Source organism: Macrobrachium rosenbergii, chromosome 54 (genome assembly GCF_040412425.1).
Source record: "Macrobrachium rosenbergii isolate ZJJX-2024 chromosome 54, ASM4041242v1, whole genome shotgun sequence".
Lineage (NCBI taxonomy): Eukaryota > Metazoa > Arthropoda > Malacostraca > Decapoda > Palaemonidae > Macrobrachium > Macrobrachium rosenbergii.
In genome coordinates, this window is record NC_089794.1 from 41463392 (window position 1) to 41485113 (window position 21722).

Sequence of the window (21722 nt, forward strand, 5' to 3'; positions counted from 1 at the left end):
TGTATGTTTACGTAAGGATGGTAAGGTGTGAAAGGGAGTGGACCTCTTGACTTTCCAACTAACAGAAACAGAAGAAAGTCGTTGAATGAATATCCTTTCCAAGAACTAGCCATAAATGTAAGGCAATTAAAAATCAGGAAACAATAAAAAGTACTGAGAGATAGGGGAGCATTATAGATACGTGAAGAATTGTTATACATCGCTCCAGTAAATATGTTCTCGAACCATCCGTTTCTTTTTTTTTGCAAAGTGTGTAATTTTTAGTTTTCCGTCCGCCCTCAGATCTTAAAAACTACTGGGGCTAGAGAGCTACAAATTGGTATGTTGATCATCCACCCTCCAATCATCAAACATACCAAATTGCAGCCCTCTATCCTCAGTAATTTTTAGTTTATTTAAGGTTAAAGTTAGCCATGATCGTGCGTCTGGCACCACTGTAGGTGCTAACAACACGTCAGGTCACCACCGGGCTGAGGCTGAAAGTTTCATGGGCCGTGGCTTAGAGTTTCATACAGCATTATACGCTGTACAGTTCCTTGTTGGGAGAGTCGGTAGAGATGTCGCCTAGCACTCGCTAGGCCAGAGTTCGAGTCTCTGGCTGGCTAATGAAGAATTAGAGGAATTTATTTCTGGTGATAGAAATTCATTTCTCGCTATAATGTGGTTCGGATGCCACAATAAGCTGTAGGTCCCTTGCTAGGTAACCAATTGGTTCTTAGCCACGTAAAATAAGTCTAATCCTTCGGGCCAGCCCTAGGAGAGCTGTTAAACAGCTCAGTGGTCTGGTTAAACTAAGATATACTCTAACTTATATGCTGTACAGAAAAGTCGATGGCGCCGAAGAATCTTCGGTGCATTCTTTACTTGTTTTTCTCTGCACTCTTTCGTAAGTTCATGCCAAAGGGAAATTTCAGCTGTCGTCTTGAGTGCCTGTGGTACTGGAGTTAGCGCCTATGCTGATATAAGCAGTGAATTGGTTGCCTGTTAGTTAGACAACTGCTGTGGGTCTTGGTGAACAAAGGTTAGGGCCAGCGACCTTACCCCATAGTAACTTGCTGAAAACTGGAGGGCTTATATATATATATATATATATATATATATATATATATATATATATATATATATATATATATATATATATATATATATATATATATATATATATATATATATATTGTATATATACATATCTACATTAATATATAATTTATTTTCATTATGTTCAGTGTATTAATGTGTTCGTTTATTATTTTCATTGGTTTTTAACTCACCTTGTCTAAGTTTTCTCTCTTTACACATATGGGGATTGCACCTTTTGGAAGTTTGCTCGGCAAGTCAATTACCTTTGGCTTGTTCTTCATAGAATAATAATAATAATAATAATAATAATAATAATAATAATGCTATCGTGTTGCTCTTGTTACATATAGATTATATAAACCGCAGTCTGATTTAAATAGCTCCTTCAGTGAGTGCACTTTTGTACGTGGAGCACAGTTCAGAATAAGACCCTTAATTTTCTGGTCGAAGAATTTCACCAGATAAAATCGCGTGGTGCGCACAGCGTCTCATCTATAATCAATGAAATACTCATGATAACCTCACACGGTGGGGTGACATACTTTGTTTTTGCTCATGTTGATTTAGCTGGTCTTGTGCCAGTACGGGCTCTTGCTTAAATGCAGCCCTCAAAAAGTCGACGTTACAGTGAAATTTGTGGGGCAGGGTACGTTCCAGAGGACCACTCGTGTCGCTTGCAATATCCTCTTTACTAGAGCAAATAAATGAATTTGGTCACTTTGCCTCGACCTGAGCTTTAGCTTTTACTTTTATTGTTGTTTTTACTAAATGAATACAAAGGTCATAACCTTGCATAGCAAAATTCGTTGAAATAAAATGAACTTGTGGAAAAAACGACCCCATTTGTACAATAACCGAATAGTACGTTCAAGAGACTCAAAAGCTTCACTTGTTTCTTTACCGAAAGAGGTTCAATTCGCTTGGGATGATTAAAAAAAAATGAAGATTCCGGAAATGTTTTAGCATAGCCGGAGATGTCTCGCGCGCGCGTGCGCGCGAGAGAGAGAGAGAGAGTTACTCGTTAAGTATCACCGTCACTGGCGACAGTCACTTCGTGGACTGCGTCGTGGAAAGTTGAAAGTCTGTCATCCCGTGACTATAGTACTTACTGCCTCTGGCCCAGTTCTGTGCATTGTAGAATCTTGATATATGGAAAAAAATTGTGTTCTCGACAGATTTCTTAAAGTATATTACACCGTGAAAAATACCGTGGCCATCATTTAGACGTACTTTAAATGGAACTGTTTTAAAAACGGCCTTTCCGATAAAGTCAAGAAACTTAAAGTACTGCCGAGGATCTTTAGTAAGTATTGTTGTCACTTGTTAGTATTTAAGTTACATCACGTTTTAGTTGCCAATTTCATTAGTATTATAAGATTTGTAACTGCACATATCTTATTCTTGGATTCTGTACAACCATGCCGTAGTGCGACAGAAGATTGTTATGGACTAAAACAATGCTGTTTGAATTAAAACGATATAGGCCTAGTCTTGGAATTTTTTTATCAGAAATTCATAGGCAGACATTGCAAATAAGTTATTCAACTTTCAAGTGAGAGAAAGAAAAAAGAATAGTGATAGAAATATTTCCAGAGCCAGAAGAATACAATACTGTTGTACTGTCTAATAGCGAATTTATGACTGTGCCACGGTCTAGACTCTAGAACTTGGGCTGTTCTTAAACAGATGTCATGTTCGAAGGTTTGTGATGAGTCATTCATGCCTTCCTAGTTTCTTGATCAACTTTTCAAAAAAATGAAGCCGATCAAAGACGATTTCACGCTTTAAGCATCACCGTTAATTATCGATTCATTTGGTATGCATGGGACAATTCTGTTGCGATATAATGTAACGAACTCTGTAAAATGTTCGTAATTAATACTGATATTGCCGTCGTTTGCGATAATTTCGTTGTTTAACTTAGTTATGCTTTCTTTACAAAAACTCTGAGTCATTTAATGAAAGCCTTCAATTGTTAATTGGTCTGGTACTACACCCATCATTTACTTGGGAATAACTGTCGAGGTAAATATGCATTTTAATTTGGTCCAATTATCTGCACGTCCTTTCGCCAAATCGGTACAGTTATAGGGAAGTAGCTTACTTGCATTTACGAATGGATTTCACTTCGTAATGAAGAATCCCTTGTTTTGACATTTATATGAATGAATTTTTTATAACATTTTCAAGTATATTTTTTTATTCCATGAAAATATGCCAATGCACTTAAAAAGGTCATCGTAGCTTTGAGGCAAGTTAGTCATGATTGTGAAGTGCCTTGTCACAGTGAATGAACGAGAAAGGTGCGGAAATAAGCGCAGATATATATATTATATATATATAATACACACACACACACACACACACACACACACACACACACACACACACACACACACACATATATATATATATATATATATATATATATATATATATATATATATATATATATATATATATATGGAGACCGATGGAAAGGAGAGACTTTGGAAGTGTTCAGTTGACTAAGTTGCAAAAGCTGTAGACTGAGGTGCCCAAATCCCCAGGAAGAGCATATGAATGTTAGATGAGGGAGCCACAGAACATGCCATGGAAGCTGGATGGTGGTTTAGAAACATGAAGGTGCTTTGAGTTGTTCTTGTTGTAGATTAAACTGACCTTGTGCCAACTCGGGCTCACGCTCATGGAGCACTCCATAATGGTTGGGAAGATGTGCAACAAGGTTTATCATTAATGCAACCGTTAGAGGGCGAATGAGGTAGCTTTAAAATGAAAAAAGAAGTCTTTACAATGTTTGTAATGAAATTTAGCAGGGTTGCTTGAGCAATGATTAGGCAGTATTTATTATTTTCAAACTCTCTCTCTCTCTCTCTCTCTCTCTCTCTCTCTCTCTCTCTCTCTCTCTCTCTCTCTCTCTCTCTCAGCATTTTCGTGACTCGAGTGCTCGAATGGTTGTATTTTAGCGTAAAATATTATGTATGTCAGAAACCTGATGTTTTTTGACGGTAAGAAATTTTCTTGTAAAAACTGCAGCACCTGTATAGGCATTTCTCTGTTATAGTGAGACCTCAATCTTCCGTGCTGCTGAAGAGACAAAATGTGGCCCATTTTATGGGTCTTTGATTTTCCTTGAAGCTGTTATTCGAGCACATTTCGGGGCATCTTAAGATATCATGCCACAGAAAACCTTTTAGTTATTTATGCTTATCTAAGCTCGCTCAAGTTCGATTAGGCTTTTTCTAACTAACTAGTACTAACGTGCAATAGCCTATAGTACCACCTATATTGGGTGCAAGAACTGAATCCTCAAGTTGAAAAATCCTGAGATTATTGTAAATGTTTTAATTAAGAAATTATGGCTATTTCTTACTTGAAAGCATTTTAAATTTAACGTTTAAGACGACTGCTTTTGACATTAACGTTTAACCTCAGTGAAATGGGTCTTGAGAAAATAATGCAGTTAAGTCAGTAATGAAAACCTAATTCGTATTCTCTTTTGAAGCAGAATGAAAAAAATAGTTTGGGAAAACTGCCAAACTTTGAAAAATAAAGAAAACAGAAGATCGCTACTCGAATATTTCATAAACAGTAATGGTTTTATGTCAGTATTTCGTCTTTCGGCTTCATCTTATTGGCATGAGATACATCATCAGTATACATTGTTCTAAACAGTTCAGACTTCGTCATATGAAGCAATGTGAACTTCTTATTTCAAATATATCACAGAGGAAATGAACCGTAAGCTGCTTCGTTCGGTTCACGGGTCAGAATTTTGAATGCGTTTTTGGGAAGCAAGGCAGCGTCACCCCGATATTGTTATGTGATGTGTCACGTGATATCAAGTGCCGATAAAGCAATTCTGCCGTTACGGTGTCTGTAACAGAATGTAGTTAACTGTAACCCCAGAGTATTTTTGCACAAACGTTTTTACGATTATATGAATAAGTTTCCTGGCATCTTTAAACTGCAACTACGATGACAACGGCGTCATTTTCCATGGTGTGGGTTTCGTCGGCCTAGCGAGGCGCATTTAAAATCCCGCTCCATAGTTAGTACCATAGGACCAGACAACAAACTGTTGAGGTTAAAAATTGTGAACAAATCTTATTTTTCTGGAAATGGAAGAAATTTTCCCAAAATAAGGTCACAGCTGTTGGTTTTGTCAATAACGAATGATCGCTTGGAGAATTGTCATTGTCGGCGGCAGTACGACAGATGCCTGCAAGGCATGACTGGTTTTCGACATTTAACAAATAGCCGTTATATTGAAAGACTGTCCGTTTCTCTCTTTATCTACCTGCTGTAGAATAGAGTAATATTCGCCTTTGTTTGTCAAGAGGTGTGTGGAAAATATATACTTCATACTTTTTATGTTTGAGAAAGTAAATTAGAGAACCATGGCTTTATGTCAATGATCACAAGCAACGTCATAAAAGGATCACAATTTTAGGGACCATAAAGTTTGTGAGTTCCATTGCTAGAGTTACAGGCTCACCCTTACGGTTTGTTTGTAAGGAATGGAAATTTAATTCTTATAAAATTATTGGTAGGATAGGTACATAAGACAAGACTAAAGAGAACTGACGAAAAGTAAAATTCGGAAGGCAAAAAGGTCGGGCCGAAAGGTTGCTGCAAAGAAATTTTTTGTTTTAAGTGTTTTTTCTTACTGTCTAAAGAAAACGTTCCTTCTCTCTCTCTAAAATCATTCAGACTTGGGAGGAATATTTTGTTGAAAAGACCAATCATGTCGAAGACCTCAGTCAGGTGTGTGTGTGTGTGTGTGTGTGTTCTTCAGACACGTGAGGATTATAGAACTTGACGTGAAGAGTTCACATAAGATTTGATAAAACAATCCAAAGTATATGCAAGTTAAGTTTTTGCAAAAGTACTGAAAAAGTATAGTGCCTGTTTAAAAGCTATATTAAGCCATGTTAGTGCCCTCGGAATATTAAAAAATCAACCAACAAGTATTGCGTAAACAACCATTGGATTGCACAATGGCCATTATCTTCTGTTAAAACTTGAAACATTCTCATGGTTAAGCTTTATTTGAATTGCAATATGCCAATTTGGAGGCCCAAACCTTCATCCATAGCCTCCCGTCTTTAAAAAGCTCTTTTTATTCACCCTTTCCTTGCTCTGCGCCTCATGGCTGGCTTCAAGCTACACCATAAGTATAAATGAGAATAGGGCGAGGTTTAGGGAATTTTTGGTAAGCAATCGTCACCAGTTGTAAATGACTACTTTATAAAGCTCTCTAAGTGAATTTCTCTTGAGCCTAAGTTTTTTTATATTAGGAGGAAACGTAAACAAAGGTTTTGTGAATTTTTTTTTTTTTTTTCCACCCTTTCGGTCAATTCAACGCGGTATCGTCGTGTTTATGGTAGGTTCTTTGGTAATCAGGACCGACAAAGCAAAATACGATATGTATGTTAGGCAAGGAAAGGGACAGTCGAAAGAAGGAATATGTAGTGTTAGGGAGAGGGTCGTTCTTTGCGTATGCGATACTATAATATATATCAAAGTGGTTTGTGTATACAGAGACGCCAAGAACATGGTGGTTTCATCTAGGCTAATAGACCTAAGCAAGACAAACTATGGAGGAGAGGACAAAAATGTTTTGTAAGTTTTGTCAAGGCTCAGAACAGGTGCTGGAGTTTTGAGCACACGGTTTTATCCTGGGTTGGGAAAACTGTTAATATACGAGGTAAGGGATCTCAGAATGAAGAACTTACGCCGTAAGACATGGAATTAAATAAATGAAAAACAATTATCTTTCGTTCTGTGTGTGTAGGGAAATATGAAGCTTACTGTATAGCCTGTCTCTCTCTCTCTCTTAGGTTGTGGGAGAACTTGGCAATGTCTGATGGATGGAAGGGGAAATACCATTGCTGACATAGCCTTAGAATGGCTGAATAAATAAAAATAATAGCAGTTTAAGTCTTGAATCTTGGAAATATATATATATATTTTCTTACACATTTTTATGCAAGAGTAACAGAAGTCTGTCGCGTGTGGAACAGATATCAAACAAGTTAACAAGCGTGGAGCGGTTACCATGCACTCCCTGTGATGTATTAAAAAAACGTCATTGAACTGTCACTAGTGAAGCTTGGGATATCGGCACTAGATTTTAAATTCTCACGAAACTCGTCACGTGTATGTCCTATTATTTGAATTCACCGAAAAAGTTCCGTGGACTCAATGCATAAAACTTCAGCACAGCTAATATTTAAACCCTGCATCACATGGTAAACTCTGCAGACAATGGTAGAGCGTGTCGTGATGAGTAAGGCATTCCAAATCATAACCATTCTCTTTATTTATAAATGTGGTAAAGGAGAAATCTGTGGTGATGGAGTTGGCGGTAACCGTTAGAGTCTGAGTCTATGGTTATGAGTCTAGAGGACTTTAATGAGAATTGGGCGGTTTGTCATGAATTGCGGTTGAACTCGAATATGTGTTAATACTCGTTATTCATTGCAGTTCTGAACGATTCGTTGTTTATCAGTATAAATAAATGTGCATTGACCATCTCGTGGCATTGAACTTGAGGGATTAATCCAAGGAAGAGAACGTTGTGTTGAACTAAATTATTTCAGCCATAACGTGATTTTACTGGTGTCACTTACGCACCGAAATTTATTTGTCTTCACGCATGTAAGAATTTGGAAATATATACCGTGTGAAAACTTAGAGGCAGATTAACTGATACTATCATTGGTACCAAAGTCATTTGAAAATGTGCTTGTCTGATCTTGGCAAGAAATATAATTCTCTTGCCTAAACTTTTTTTTTTTTTTTTTTAACTCAAACCGGATATGACTCCTTCCCCTTTCGGGATTTTGGCATTGGCTGTAAATTCGACATTTTGTTTGTTACAAATGCAATTGGGGCTTGTTTCAGTGAATCTGTTTGTGGTTCAAGCTCTGAACAAATTGTGAGACTAAAACGTGGTATGAACTTTGCTTTAAACCCATTCTGTTTTTTTTTTTTTTTTTTTTTTTAATCTGGCGATAATGCGCTGCAAATAGGCAGGAGCTTGGCGATGGTTGGTTGAATGTAACATGCCCGAATAACATCGTTATATTTCATATAAGTACTTGGTGATCCGAATGAAAGCTTATTTGATAACCTAAATTTCTCCCCTCAAATATATGTTGATAAATGCTTGCAATTTATGTTAGTTAATAATGCTGTTGAGAGACTGAAAAATATGTTCATAAATCCAGAAGTAAACAGCAAAGTCGCCGAAGGCAATGTCTTTGTGTTTCGGAAGTACAGTTTTTCAAGCCGAAATTTGTATGCATTTTCTATACACTTTATCATAGATTGGAACAGCCATACCAAATACTGGATTACGTAATTATCAATATGTACTAAAGATTTTTTTTTTTTTTACTTTTATTGAGAAAATATACATAGCTTTGCACATAGTTACCTTTTATACAAATATATTTTTATATTATACACATATACTTTTTTTGTTAGTTGTCACAATGTGGTTAATACATCATTTACATCTACGTACCTAAGCCATCTACATAAATGTTACTCCCATTTCTCGAGATGAACATGTTCTTTAGTAAGAAATAAATGACATTGATCCTCAAGCGCTTTTACAATATAAATCTTGTTTTGAACATTCTACTTTTTATAGATGAAATCTTACTTAACTCATCTGCTAAGGGCATTACTTTATGAAGATACTAAATTCAAGTTATATATATTCACTTATTAGTATCAATGCTGTATATTTAAGGATAAGATCCTACTCAAAACGTAAAATCGGTGACTGCTGCGACCTTGCCACTTACTTTTGGACGCATGAACAGATTTTCTCGTAGTCTCTCAACTCGATAGCATTATTAACAAGCGTAACATATATTTGAGTGAGAAATTTAGGTTGTCAAATAAGCTTTCTCTGGATTACCGAGTCCTTAAATGAAATATAACGATGCCAGATAAAAAAATAAAAAATATATAGGATAGCCAGTTTCCGAAATGTGTAGAAAAACAGGGAAAATGTGAACTTGGACAGGGAAGGTCGAAGATAATCTTCCTCGTACAGAGTCATTTACTAGAGGGAGCTCGCAGAATTCCTTCGGCACCCAGCCTCCGTAGGGGATTAGTACCATCAGTGCACCTCATGCGGTGCACTGTAGGCATTATTTGAGGTTCTTTGCAGCGTCCCCTTCGGCCTCTAGTTGCAACCCCTTCCATTCCTTTTATTGTACCTCTATTCGTATTCTCTTTCTTCCATCTTACTTTCCACCTTCCCCTAACAATATTTTTTTATAGTGCAACTGCGAGGTTTTCCTCCTGTTACACCTTTCAAACCTATTTACTGTCAGTTTCCGTTTCAGCCCCAAATGACCTCATAGGTCCCAGCGCTTGGCCTGGGATCTAAATTCTATATTCTGTTCTATTTTATTCGGCACCCAGCCACACAAAATTAGCCTTTTAGTTTACCTCTGTTCCCGCTTCCTTTCTTCAGTCTTGCTATCCAACCTCTCTAACAAGCACTTTTTAGTGCAATTGTGGGATTTTCTCCCAGTTCCACTTTTAGGTCCTTGTGCTTCATCTCCTGTATTCTTTGAATCTCTTATGTTGCTGTCAAACCACTCCAACTCCCTCTTTTCACCGTCTTATGCTCTGAATGGAATGGAATGGAAAATTAGGCCAAAGACCAAGCGCTGGGACCTATGAGGTTACTCAGCGCTGAAAGGTAAATTGAGTGGAAAAAGATTTTAAACATGTGACAGGAGCAAAACCTCGCAGTTGCACTGTAAAAGAATATTGTTAGGAGAGGGTGGAAAGTAAGATGGAAGAAAGGAAGTATGAACTAGGTACAGTAAAAGGAATGACGGCTTGCAGCTATAGGGACTGAAGGGACGTTGCAAAGAACCTGACGACACTACTCCCCTAAGGGGACAAGCGCTGAAAGGCCGAAAGTGCACCAGTGCGTGGTTTGTCAGCCTAAAGTTCATGAAACCAAATCAGGTCGAAGACAGCTTTGGTTTGTTGTCTTGGAAGTTTTCGGTCCTGTTCCATTCATTAGAATTCCCCTTCTATATAGTGTGATTTGTTAATATTTTTTTCATGATCTATTATTTTTCACGAACATTAAGTTATCAGGAGCCGGATTTTGTGAATTTTGCTGGTCCGCTGGTATAGTGGTTACTGTCGTGGCATACCACTCAGATGTCGTGGGTTTGCGTCTACCCCAGGGAGGTAAAAAATCACTGGCTCTGTATCATGATTAGCTGCTAAGGCAGTGTGGGGTGTGCGGTGGGAAGTTGGAACCAATATTCTTCGGAAGCTTGAATTGCTAGTCACTGGCCCCAGAGTGCTTGTTCCATGTGAATGACATGGGGCGTTTATGAAAGCACCGTTCATTAGACTTAATGCAGTGACGCTACGGTTTCTTGTGTTTTGCAATGTAATTTCCTTTAGGATTACCGTTCGATGACTGTTGATTTATCGTGTTAAATTTTGGGTGTAATTATTACCCGCTATATTTTATTCCTACAAATCTGAGGCACTCTGCGCGCTTTATCCAGACTTTAGACCGGCATGAGCGTAGATTATTATTAGAAAGAGCAATTTCTGATCTTCAGCCGAGACGTGACGTCTTCATTTTTTGCTGTATGAATTAGAGATAAGAGATACTGTTAAAGCTTCGAAAAATAGATGAAAATATATTTAATGATGCAGAAATACATTTTTCATTACGCAATGTAAATATCAAACTCACTTTCAGATATTTTCCTGCCACGAAAGTACAAATCCCCGCAGCGTTTCTTCTATATTTTCTTCAAGTATGAAATAAACCTTCAACCCTATACACAGAAACAAAGAAACGCTAAATATAAAACCTTCAACCAAAAATCCGCAACTTATAAAAAAAATCGACAGTATTGACAAAAACCAATATAACACAAACAATTAACAGATAAGAAACAAATAACATACCAGTTCCATTCAAGAATGACAGCGAATCATGTCGAGATTAGCGAACCCAACATTTTGTCAAGAACAGCGAACCTGTAAGGTGTCAAAGAAACGAGCAGGTAAAAGTTACTGCTACTTTATTACAGATCCAGGCAGCTTATATTGCGGCCGACTGACGCCGGGCCGCGAGAGACAATGGAATTGACTGTGACCTGAGGTCGAAACAATAAACAATAATATGCAGTGAACGAGTACAAATTACAATACAAAACATACAGAGCTACAATATGGATACAGTCTTGATGCCTGTGAATGAAGAAACATGTGATACACAATGTGTGACATTTGTATAAATATGCATAAAGTAAAAATGATTAAAATGCGTGACCTGGCACGTTTTAGGCGTGACTAATTGAGCTTGAAGAAAATGGGAAGTCACCAAAGAAAACAAGATCAGCGGAGACTTAATTAATGGCGCCACGAAACACTATCCTGGCGCCGATGTGGTGACTTTTACAAATACTCCCAAGACGAGGGACGCGTCTGACTAATCCCCTGTATCTGCTGGGACGCTGAAGGGTGCTGCGGCTCCTTGAAGATAACGGAGGGGCCTCCCGCCTGTGAGGCTGCTGGTTGGGCGGTCCCTTCCTGGGGCGGCCGCGCCTGCGGGGGTGAGGGCGTGCTGGAGTGCGGTTGGGCGGAAGGGGTGCTGCGTCGCTGCCGGGACTCTCCGACAGGAAGGCGGGCTTTAACCGGTCTATGGAAACCCAGTCGTCCTTGCCTGGGAGTGCCAGCTGGAACGCCTTGCTGTTTCGTTCCAGCACGCGGAAGGGTTCCCTGTAGGGCTTAGTTAGTGGTGGACGGACGGCGTCGACTCTGACGAAGACGTGGGTGGCGGATGACAGCTGTGGCGGCATGAAGGTGGTTGCTTTGTCGATGTATGAGTGCCTGCAAGGGGGCGAACTTGCCGCCACGTCGCGGAGCCTCTGCAGTGATGGGGAGTGGCGTTCATCCGTCACGAGCTCTCCGGCACCACGAGGGGTTCCCCATAGGTTTGTTCAGCTGCGGATGGGGTGCCGTCGGCTCTGGGGCGGTCCTCAACCCGAGGAGGACCCACGGCAGCTGATGTTTCCAGTCCTCGGCGGTGCAGCGGCCATGAGGGATGACTTTAGGGACCTGTGGAACCGTTCGACCAGGCCGTTGGCGCTGGGTTGTACGCTGTGATGGTGTGGTGCGTGGTTCCCAGCAGTTGAGCCAGGCAGACCACAACTCGGAGGAAAGCGGGGCCCCATGTCGGTTGTGATGTGGTCCGGGACGCCGGGCGGCTAACCCAACTGGAGAGCAGGGCCTCGGCGCACGCGCTGGCGGTGGCTTCTTGCATGGTGTGGCTTCGGGCCACCTCGTCGAACGGTCTACCACCGTCAGGAGGTATCTGGATCCGCCTGATGGGGAAAGGGGCCCGACGACGTCGATGTGGATGTGGCCGAAGCGGCGCCCTGGCTGTGGGAACTCGCCTACCCCCGACTGGTGCAGACGACCCACCTTACTGGTCTGGCACTGCAGGCACTGTTTTGCCCAGGCCGTGGTGACCTTTTGCACCCCGTGCCAGACGAACTTTTTGAAAGCAGTTTGGCCGTGGTCCTGCCGGAGGGGTGTGAGAGGCCGTGAATTATGTCGAATACCTGGCGGCGGCGTGAGGCTGGAACCAAAGGGGCGGGCTGACCTGTGCTGATGTCACAGAGCAGGCTGGGGCCTTCGGGGTCGAGGTCACGTCCCGCCACTTGAGGGATGTGATGGCGGTGCGGTATGCTGGGGTTTCTGGGTCAGCGGCCTGTTCTCTGGCAAGGTCCTGGTAATCTACACCAAGCTGCACTGCGTTCAACTCGACTCTGGAGAGGGCGTCTGCTACGGGATTTTTCTTGCCGGGGAGGTACCTGACGGAACAGGTAAATTCGGCTATGGCTGAGAGGTGGCGCTGCTGTCTGGAAGACCATGCGTCCCCCTGCTTCGTGAAGGCGTGAACCAGTGGCTGGTGGTCTGTGAAGATTGTGAAGGGCGTCCCTTCCAGGAGGAACTTGAAGTGCCGAACTGCGCGGTACATCGCGCAGAGTTCCCTGTCGAAGGTGCTGTAGCGGGTCTCTGCGGGACTGAACTTCTTGCTGAAGAAGGCGATGGGCTGGGGGGCGCCGTTGATGATTTGCTCCAGAACAGCACCGCAGGCGACGTTACTGGCGTCTGTCGTCAGCTGGAGGGGGCCTTGGGATCTGGTGTGCCAAGGCGGTTGCCTTGGTGAGGGCGGCCTTCATCAAGGAAAAGGCCTGCTGCTGGCTGGGTCCCCAAGACAGGGACTTCGGTTGGCCTTTAGGACTGCCGTCAGGGGCCGTGGTGTGCGCGATCCCGGGGATGAACCGCCTGTAGAAGTTTACCATCCCAAGGAACTCCTGGACGGCCTTGATGGAGGTGGGTGTCAGAACTTGGCTACGGCTGCTACTTTCGATGTAAGAGGGCAGACGCCTGTCGGAGACACCTCGTGACCCAGGAATTCTGCTTTCTGGACGCCGAAGGTACACTTGTCGAAACGGACGACGAGGCCGTTCTCTTGGAGGCGCTGGAGGACTGCTTTGATGAGTCTCTGGTGTTCGCTGTGAGACCTGGAAAATATGAGAATGTCGTCGACGTAGCAGACGAGAATTTTAGGTCCCCAGGATGCTGTCCATGAGCTGCTGGAAGGTGGCCCGGTGTTCTCAGCCCGAAGGTGGAGAAGGCGAACACATAGGACCCGGCGGGCGTGATGATGGCTGTCTTTGGTATGTCCTCTGGCGCAACAGGTACCTGGAAATAAGATTTAAGAAGGTCCAATTTAGTGAATATTTTGGCCCCGTGAAAGGAGGCCGTGAGGTCTTGCATGTTGGGTAGAGGGTAGTGGTCGGGCTATGTTGCAATGTTGAGCCGCCTGTAGTCGCCGCAGGGTCTCCAGGAGCCGTCCGGTTTCTGCACCATGTGGATGTGGAGGGGAGGCCCATGGACTGGAGGCTTTCCTGCAGATGCCCATCTGTTCCATTTCCGCGAATGCTTTTTTGCCTCCTGAAGGCGCTGAGGGGGAAGCCTGAACTTTCGCATGTGTCGGGGCCCTTTAGTCACTATATGGTGGTATATGCCGTGCTTGGCTGGGGCCCCGGGGACTTGGCGAAGCTCAGGCTTAAATATCTCAGGGAACTCCGACAGTAGGTGTGCATACTGGTGGGGGGCGACGGCGCTGATGGTGGGTCTGGGTCCCGCCGTTAATGGGAGAGACCGGCAGGAGTCGGTATCGAGGAGGCGCTTGCGCCCCACGTTGACTAGCAGGCCAAAGTGCGCCAGAAAATCGGCCCCCAGGAGTGGGGGTTCCTACGTCCGCTGACGATGAAGTCCCAGGAGTAACTCTGGCCAAGGATGGAGATCGACAGGAGCCTGGTGCCGTAGGAGAGGATGGGGTTCCGTTGGCGGCCGTCAGGAAAGCGGCCGGTCTGGTGTCTGGTGCGGTCCTCTGGATGCTGGGAAGACCGATTTAAAGGCCCTGTGTCGACCAGCATCATCCTGCCGGAGACGGTGTCGCGGACGTAAAACCTACTGTTTTTGAGGCCCTGGGTTCTTCGGCTGCCATGGCGGCCTGTCCTGCTGGTCGCCACCCCCGCTTTTTTGAACGGGCGAATGAGCAGGGCGGCAGGCAGTTTCGGGCGTCCTTTCCGAACCACTTGTGGTAGCGACAGAAGCCCGGGGACCTCCATCTGCTGTGGTTCGTGGACGTCTGTTGGCGATGGCGTTGACGGGCTGCTCTAGGTCCTCTTCAGGCTGGACGGAGCTGACCGGCTGTGTGGCCGGTTTTAGCCGCTGTGAAGCCTTGACGGAGTCTGTGAGGTGTTGCGCCGTCTCTGCGAGGTCCTCGACAGGCATGGTGTAGGGGTGAGCGATCTGGTTGCGTACCGGGAGGAGTTGGCGAAGGTAGATTTTCCGTGTGAAGCTTATCTCCTGCCGCTTTTTGTGCCACCCAAGTCTGGTAGTGACAGGAGATCTACGACCATGCCCCAAGCGTCTCTTGAATTGAGGTCGTGGCGTGGGTTTATGGCAAGGTCAATAGCACGGGCGGCCCGGCAAGGCGATGGGCAGAGCAAGCTTCGAGGAGGAACTTTTTGTGGTGCTGTATGTGAGGGTGTGTGTTTCGGTACTCGCGAGATGAGTTTTCTGTACACGTCCTCCGAAGGGCGTTGAGCACTGTGTCGGCCTGTAGGATTTCGTCCGTCAGATCCGCGATTCTGAAGTGGCTCTCCACCCCGCGCAGCCACATCGATGGGTTCCCCCTGCGTAAACGGCGGCAGCTTTACGGTGAGGGCGGCCCGCGATTGTGTTGCCCGGCTGTTGTGTGTTCGGGGCGCTGGTGTGGAGTTGCGGGAGGGCCTCGGCGCGGGGCAGGCGCGGGTGTGATGGGAGGTAGGTAAACCTCCGAGTCCGCGGGGTCCACGTTTAACTGCATGAAGGAGGGGATATCCGGCGTCCATGCTCGCTCCTTTGACCCCTTACTGGAGTGGGGTACTGCGCGTCGTACGCACTTCGTGCGCCGTGTGGTTCCTCTAGTGACGCTGGTGGGGTACGCCGACGAGAGTCAGCACGCTCAAACGCTGGTTACAGCGCCGTGTTTAGGCCGCTAAGAGCGTTTTGGAGAAATCCTGGAGCCAAGACTAAGTCGCCGTGTGAGTCTGCTAATGGCTCTGGGATACTCCGGGGTCACCACTGTAAGGTGTCAAAGAAACGAGCAGGTAAAAGTTACTGCTACTTTATTACAGATCCAGGCAGTTTATATTGCGGCCGACTGACGCCGGGCCGCGAGAGACAATGGAATTGACTGTGACCTGAGGTCGAAACAATAAACAATAATATGCAGTGAACGAGTACAAATTACAATACAAAACATACAGAGCTACAATATGGATACAGTCTTGATGCCTGTGAATGAAGAAACATGTGATACACAATGTGTGACATTTGTATAAATACGCATAAAGTAAAAATGATTAAAATGCGTGACCTGGCACGTTTTAGGCGTGACTAATTGAGCTTGAAGAAAATGGGAAGTCACCAAAGAAAACAAGATCAGCGGAGACTTAATTAATGGCGCCGCCGAAACACTATCCTGGCGCCGATGTGGTGACTTTACAAACCCAGTGATCCCCGTGTAAGGAATGGCAAACCCTCTCCGGCCCGAACTCCAGTTCCACATGAGGGGTAGTACTAAACACGGCGAAACAGTGATTCACTCTCCCCGTGCTTAGCACTAGCCCCTGGGGGGTCAAATGTATTTCGGGTTGTTTAGTACCATAGCCCCTGGTGGATCAGGTGGAACAGCGAAACCAATTATTCCCATGTAAAGAATAACGAACCCAATAATCTTCTTGTAAAGAATAGCGAACCCTGCTGCGAGTGGGTTCGCTAATCTTGACATGATCCATGACAACACAGAATACAAAGCAGTTATGCTTTAGAGATCAAGCACTCTTATGTGTAATTTTTACGGCAATGATAGATTAGGAAAATGAGAAGAGTGAGGTGCACTTAACTTTCTACTTCTGATTTATATTTAGAAAAATATGCTAAGGACGTTATTAAACCACCAAGTGGGTGATTCCTATTGTTAAAGAGCTTCGTGGAGGCAGTTCCATTCGTAGAAGATCTCTTAGTGGAGCGGGATAGTGGGGAAAAAAGTGCAAATGGTGATACGAGCAACAGATTTAGCATGAGAACTCTTATTATCTCCATAAATCAAAATCAACCTCCGGCCACCTCAATATTTGGCTGTTTCCAAGATGGCTGACACTTTTCCAGAATGGCGGCAAATTTGCTGTATATTTCAAATATTTTCATTTCATAAGCCTATAAAAGTTGCATACTGTCCATATAATGATTGATTTGTATTTTGGCATTCTTACTGTCATGAAGAGATAAAGTGAACCCATCTTTCCAATATGGCCACCATATGAACACCAAATTTCCAAAATGGCCGCCAAAGATAAAAAAGTATGCATCTCCTGAGAGAAACCAATATGTTTTGTGTATCAATTAGTTTTAGCAAGTGCAGCTGCAGAGAGCTGTGCAGCTACATCCAGATTTGTAGCACTTGCATCTGCCATGGCATTCATTTTTGCTGCCACACTTATTCTGTTCTTGGCAAGATTTTGCTACTACTGGCAAATCTGTCCAATACAGAAACCAGGTGCCATCAATCTGTTGCCATCCCCAGTGTCTTGGACTGGGCAAAACTGATGACATACTAAAGACTGGCACCAAATGTGCCCTGCTTGAAAGGCAGCTCTCTTGCAATGCTCTCTAAGAGTAGGGGGAATGCAATCATAAACTCTTTGCTTTCTTGCAAAGAGATGAAGTCTAGCCTCATTTACCTTCAATAATTTGCAGATCTTCATCTTCTATAGCTGCTGGTGTTGAACTTAGTTTGGTGAAGGTGGGTGTCCTCACCCTTTTCATCAGTGCTTGGATGCTGAAACAAAGATATGCCTGTCCCATGGAAGGATGTTTGTGCAGTTGTGGCACTTGGATCATGGTCCAGATTGTCAACAGCACAAGTTGTAAAGAGCCCTTTTCTTAGTGTAGTGGGACAAACTACTTCTTCCTCCACAGCCTTTGTTACAACTGCTTCTCGTAATCCTTTAGTCAATTCCAGAACCCTCTCATAGCTGACGCTGATTCCATGGTGATGGAATGTATAAATTAATTGATGCTTCCTGGTTTTTGCAAAGACCAGGAGACCAATATGTATTGGAAATGGAGGTTCTCTTGATTAGGAATGTCTGGAGAATGTTGAAGATGCTGGATTCTTTCGACAGTTGAAGTGCAAAAGTTGTGCAAAAGCTAGATCAGTAGGTGATGTTCCATATTTAAGTTGGAATTTTATATCGCCACCGTTTTGTAGCACACTTACAAATTCCAACAAACTTGGTGGCACAGATTCTCTTCTAGTGTCTGCTGTCAAGGTTCCATCAAATTCTATCTCATGTTCAAGCACCTGTTTCCTCAATATCCACGATTAGTGCATCATTGTAGTCACATGCCATGGCTAGGGCTTCTCCCACTTTCCTTTTGTAGGCAAACTAAATTTCTCTTTTTAAAGTCCTCCAGTTCTGGGATGCTGGCAAGTATCTGTTCTTTCAGCCGTGTTCAGTGCACAAAGGAAGCATCAACGTTTAGCTGTTCCAGTCTTTGTTTGTACAAATCATAAAGTTCTACCATTGTAAAATAGCAGCACCCACCTGTAGTCAACTGCTTGTCTCTTATGTACATCTTAAGCTCAGCAAAAGCATGGGTACATGCCTCTTGTCTGTACTGCACATAATCATCTCCAATTTTCTGGGAATTTAGCCAGGCCCTTTCCCTGTTGTACACCCCTGTCAGACAAGATGGCCAGAAGTTTCTCATCTAGTAGGTTGGTGGCACATCGTTGCAGCTTTTCATGTAAAGGCAATGTCATGGCCAGTCGTAAACCTTTGATTGGTGCTGGTTGGTCACAAATAAGGCATATTCCTTCTTTCTCAGTCTTAGATTCTTCTGCATCTTCTTCATCTGCCTTCTAGCTACTACGTGTGAATTTTGTTGATGGGGCATCATCTTCTTTTGTCTTAAACAATGACTTCCTTTTCCTTTCTAGTTTTGTTGTTTTGAACTTCAGCATACATGATTCCTGATATGTTGCTTTGTTATTTTCAAAGGTCTGCAGAATTCCACCACCTTCATCAAGCCTTTTGGGATGAAATGGTATAGGCATTGCATTTAACTTATAGAATTCAGGAATGTTTGTAGGAAGGGTAACATACCCAGCACCAGATGCATCAACTAGTCTTTCACGTGTGTCCTCTTGGCACAAGCAACAAAGCTTCCAGTTAGTCGTACTGTCTCCCTTCAGGAAAGACATTGATTTCCAAGATTGTCCTGCCATTGCTTTTGTTCTATTGGGCGAGTGTTTATCCTTTTACCACCTATATAACATATATGCACTTTCAGATATGGGATACAACTAGGCTCAGGTTTGTCATAATCCTACCCCTAGCCCAATCATTCATCCAATGCTATTTAATTCCTGTGTGATCTGTACACCATCTAGAAGACCAAAGCCCCATCTTCCTTGGCTTGGCTCTCCCGTGCTGGCACATCCTGTCAATTCAGGTGCAGCTGTTTAACTTTGAAGTGGGGCTAGCTAAACAGCATTTGGGAAATTAATAACAAATTTCTGCCATTAGCTAGCACTGAACCTCATGCTGAGTTTCACAGCTATAGTGTCAACCAGTGCGCCCTGGTAGTACACTGACACTACACTATTACACTTTTACATTAAGCTTATTACCCATTTTTTTTCTAAATGAGGATGAAAATCAATTAACTGGGAATTAATTGATTTCTAATCTACAAAAAATGAACTGATCAGGTTGAAGTTACCCCCAAATCCATGTATTACCCGACCTTTAGCCTCATATATGAGCTTAAGTACCAGTTTTTGGCATTTGGCATACATTTTTGATATAGTGACAGCCATCTTGGATATTTCTATGCAGAGGAATGATGTATCTACATATATAAAGCCTTGTTTTTAATATTTTAATATAAACTGGGAGTGACTTAGGGATTTGAATGTGATTAATCAATTAAATACCAATATTCAAATATCCACAGGACGCCATTTTGAAAACCTGTCAGCCATCTTGGAAAATGGCAAAATTTTGTGTGGCCGGAGGTTGATAATGAGACCAAGAGACAAGAAGAATAGTTGAGCCAAGTTTTATGCTTGTATCACCATTTGCACTTTTCCCATATTTTTTTGTAGTTACCCACTCCACTATCTTGGAATGTTTGTCATAAGTTGTCATGTTAAAGGTTGTTATTTGATGATGGATATGCCTAGCAGTTACTTGCCGAGAGCATAGTGCTTATATATGCTTATATATATATATATATATATATATATATATATATATATATATATATATATATATATATATATATATATATATATATTATATATATATATTATATATGGATATATATATATATATATATGGATATATATATATATATATATATATATATATATATATATATATATATATATATATATATATTATATATGGATATATATATTATATATAAATGAAAGAAGTCAGTTGGTGTTGGGCAATTTAAATGACTCCATCGAACTTGAGTTTTCAGGTTGTGCTGGCAACTTGGTATATTCAGCAGAAATGAATTGTTGTTGTCCAGGCAAGTTTTAACGGACTTGCCTGGTTGTGGTGCGAGTAATCAGCTTTAAATCATTAAAAATCAACTTTAATATTTTTTTAATCATGTTTTCCAACAAGGGAAATGAATATTAGTAAAAGTTGAGATACCAGCATTCTATAAAACTGAGTAAAAGACTTTTTTTTTTTCTATTTTCTAACAACTCTATTTTGGCTTATAAACCTTCTTGGCGCATAGACCTTACAGCTCCTGCCCTGATTTTCATAACAGAGTGACCTCCAACAGAGGTTCCAAGAATATGATAGGCTATACCTTTAAAAATGGTATTATAGAAGGCACAACTAGTTTTTTAGACGCATTTGTACAGTCATTTGTAACTTACAGAAGGCTTCTTCTCAGGTCCCACTCCATACAAGGTACTCTATTGGGATATCAACCCGGTATGTATCCACCTTCGAGGTGCTAGTACTAAACATGGCGGAAGCTCCTTGGGACGCCGTGTTTAGTACTAGCCCCTCAGGGATCAAAGTATTGTATACACCCATTTCTATATTGTGTGGTCGACAAGTTTTATTAATAAACGATATCCTTGATCCCCGAGGGTCTAGTACTAAACACGGCTTCCCATTGAACTTCCGCCATGTTTAGTACTAGCACTTCAGAGGTGGATACATACCGGGTTGATACCCTCTATTGGATCTACAAAATTACAAAATCACATAACTCTTTACATGGCACAGGGTAAGATTAAAGCGTATTAATTTATATCCTAAATAATAATTCGTTAGGAATATTATTAATTCATATGTTGTTTTAAGAAACATTATAAATCTGAATTGGTAAAAACATTCTAGGAAGTCTGTATTCTTTTAAAATTCCCATCACTCGCATAATCAGCTTATAAGTATCTTATAAACAAACGTCGATTCCTAAAAGAACCCAGTTGTGAAGACGAGCTCAAGGGTTTGGGGGTGCGGCTAAGCTCTTGCCATGCTCTTCTAATTTAAATTTCGTTGCCTCATTTTAGTTTTATGTAAATGAAAACTATTGTGCCGGCTTTGTCTGTCCGTCCGCACGTTATTCTGTCCGCAATTTTTTCTGTCCGCACTTTTTTCTGTACGCACTTTTTCTGTCTACCCTCAGATCTTAAAAACCACTGAGGCTAGAGGCTGCAAATTGGTATGTTGATCATCCACCCTCCTATCATCAAACATAACAAATTGCAGCCCTCTAGCCTCAGTAGTTTTTATTTTATTTAAGGTTAAAGTTAGCCATAATCGTGCTTCTGGCAACGATATAGGATAGGCCACCACCGGGCCGTGGTTAAAGTTTCATGGGCCGCAGTTCATACAGCATTATACCGAGATCATCGAAAGATAGATCTGTTTAGGGTGGTCTTGATTATACGCTGT

The 21722-nt window shown here is 42.3% G+C and overlaps 1 protein-coding gene across 1 annotated transcript in view; it reads left to right on the forward strand.

Annotated features, from left to right (window-relative positions):
• The first annotated feature begins 2083 nt into the window (after window positions 1-2083).
• Window positions 2084-21722, forward strand: part of LOC136835018 (uncharacterized) — a 56180-nt gene continuing 36541 nt past the window's right edge. Inside the window, exon 1 of the mRNA XM_067098055.1 lies at window positions 2084-2383. The gene's annotated coding sequence lies outside the window, so the exon portion shown is untranslated. The remainder of the gene's footprint in view (window positions 2384-21722) is intronic.